Source organism: Mus pahari, chromosome 12, assembly GCF_900095145.1.
Source record: "Mus pahari chromosome 12, PAHARI_EIJ_v1.1, whole genome shotgun sequence".
NCBI classification, from domain to species: Eukaryota; Metazoa; Chordata; class Mammalia; order Rodentia; family Muridae; genus Mus; species Mus pahari.
This window is the reverse complement of record NC_034601.1, coordinates 68,903,640-68,906,285: the sequence shown is the minus strand read 5'-3', so window position 1 is coordinate 68,906,285 and position 2,646 is coordinate 68,903,640. Positions and strand designations below refer to the sequence as shown.

Here is a 2,646-nt window from a genome sequence, read left to right as displayed (position 1 = left end):
CTGTCATTTATGTTGTTAAAGTTGGGATTCTGTTCTTGTGGCAGTCTTCTTTTGGTTTTGTTGAGGGATTAAAAATATGGAATTCTTCACAAATTTGCGTGTCTTCCTTGCTCAGGGGCCATGCTAATCTCTATATCATTCCAATTTTAGTATATGTGCTGCCGAAGCGAGCACTTGCTTCAGTTTTCATGAAGTACTTTACTAAGTCTGAGTAATGGTGCTTAAACTTCAAACTCATTCTTTTAACTAAATTTTTTTAAATTGGAGAATAAATACAGAAAACAGAAAAGGGAATGCCATCACCCATTACAGTTTTTCTTTGTTTAACAGTGCAATAAGGTACAAACAAATGTATTAATTCACTATCACATCCATTTGGTATTGTAATATTTATATAGTTTTGTAGTTGACATGGGCATATGAAATGTAAAAGAAAAATACACTCTGCTCTCTACATTTCTTTACTGGAGATTTTCTTGATCTCAGAGATCTTTTAACAGAGAGAGAGAGAGAGAGAGAGAGAGAGAGAGAGGGAGGGAGGGAAGAAGGGGGAGGGAGGGAGGGAGGGAGGGAGGGAGAGAGAGAGAGAGAACTCTAGGGGAGGAGATGGCTCAGTTCTTACCTCTCTTAAGTTTAGTGTCCTACCACCTATGTGACCAAAATCATATTGGGGCTGGATGGAGAGGCAGGAGGATCACTGGGGTTTGCTGGCTGCAAGCCAAGATGAAAACACCATCAAGTCCCTCACTGGATTCAGTAAAAGACTCTGTTCTAAGGCAATTAGGCAAAGAACAATTAAAGAGAGATCGTTCTTGGCCCTCTGAATAGATAGTTATAAGCAGGCAAATGAATCACACACACACACACACACACACACACACACACACAAACACACATCACAACACACACACACACACAGATGCACACACAGATACATCAAAATATAGAAAAAAACCCTCCCCCCCCCTCAAAAACTAAAAATATTGACATATCTGGAAGGAGCTCTGTGGGAAGCTAAGAGGCTGGAAGCTCTAACTTCCTGGCAGCTGGGACCCTATTTTACCTCTTCTAGCATCTTCTTCCTTAGTAAATATAGCTAGTTATACAACACAATCTTTTCTTTTTTGGAACTTATGATGTCATCAGAAATGGCAAATGTGTGCCAGCACACATTAGAGAAAAAAAAATGAAGTGCTGTTGTCTGAGCACTGAAGGAAAATGCTGCCAAGTGTCTGAGGGAGGGGACGGTGAGCATCGAAATTACAGTCATCACAACATCAGTCACAGATGACTATTTAAGGTGTCCCTACCTCGTTTCCCACAAAGAGCTTATACTAAAGGTAAAGTCTCAGTGGGGGAGTGAATAATACATTTCAGTAAAGACACTGAGGAATAACTTATTCTTCAGTCCTGATCAGATATAAGAGTCTATGAACTTCCTCTGTCAATTTTTGTAAATACTATTGAATTCTATTTTGAAGAAGATCTTGAAAATATTTTGGAAATAACTAAAATGCCAAGCAATTCTTATAAGACATTTTTTTTTTCCATTTTATCTACATCTTTTGTCTAGATGTGCTGGGAATGGAACTCAGGCCGGTTCAGACGTCAGGCAAACACTGAACTGTACTGCAGGCTAATGGCCCTAATTTTAAAAAAAAAAAATTGTTAAAGCCACCTACATATCTTTTTGTGTCCAAATGTGGGGACATAAAACCATGCAAAAGCCTCAAATCCAACACTTGAGATGAATTTGGAACAAAATTGCCCAAGGGGTCGGTTGTGAATGCTCTTCCATCACCACAAATGATGGGTGGAAGTTACTGTCCTTGGGGAAATCCCAGAGCTCAACATGCCCCAGGTGTCATGGTTAAGTCTCCAAAAGAAAACCCACCCCTGTGATCATGCCATGCCCACTGCCAGCCAAGCATGCTTTTAAGTGGGCTAAATGATCCTTCCATTCTCTGTATAAAAAGCAGGTTCTACACACATGGGATCAGGGGAAATGCAATGTACAAATTGTTCACATTGAGAGCTCTTCAGAACTCTGAGAAGCCTCCACTCTAAAAAGAAAGTAAGGAAGGAAGCATTGCTCTTGCAAGGGAATCTTTGCAAATCTGGTTTCCAGCACTGACATCGGTGGCTCATTTGTAACTCCAGTTTGGGAGAACCCAACACCCTTTGGCATCTTCAGGCAGCCACTTGCATTCATAATTAGCAATCAGAGAAATTGGGGAGATTTGAGTTATATTATCTGTCTATTTATTTCTATACACCATGATTCTGCAAAATTATTCATTCACTCAAGACATTGATACCACATCTGCGGCCCAGGCTTTTACGTTTCTTACTCCTGGCTCGGAACGTTATGATTACATTTGAGGTTGGATTTTCAGGAGAGTGTGTCTTATCCATTTGCTTATGGGATTTTTACTTTCAGTAGCCTTACTCCAACCTGCTCTGGAATTGGAAGACGGTGAACACTTTTGGACTTCTGAAAACAATTCTATTTATTTTCATTAAGTTCTCAAGTAGAGAACATTTTGTACAAGTAGATGCTGAAGGAGATGTAGTGATGCTAAAAAGATACTGGTTGATTGAGGTTCTGGAGGTCTGGGAAGTTAGGTATTTGCTCACAGAGAATTT

The 2,646-nt window shown here is 39.9% G+C and overlaps 1 non-coding gene across 1 annotated transcript; it reads right to left on the bottom strand.

The window, feature by feature from the left end:
* Nucleotides 1–70: 70 nt before the first annotated feature.
* On the bottom strand, nucleotides 71–174 carry LOC115065178. Its single transcript, XR_003844967.1, has one exon. It is a non-coding gene; the product is annotated as a U6 spliceosomal RNA (small nuclear RNA).
* Nucleotides 175–2,646: the final 2,472 nt, after the last annotated feature.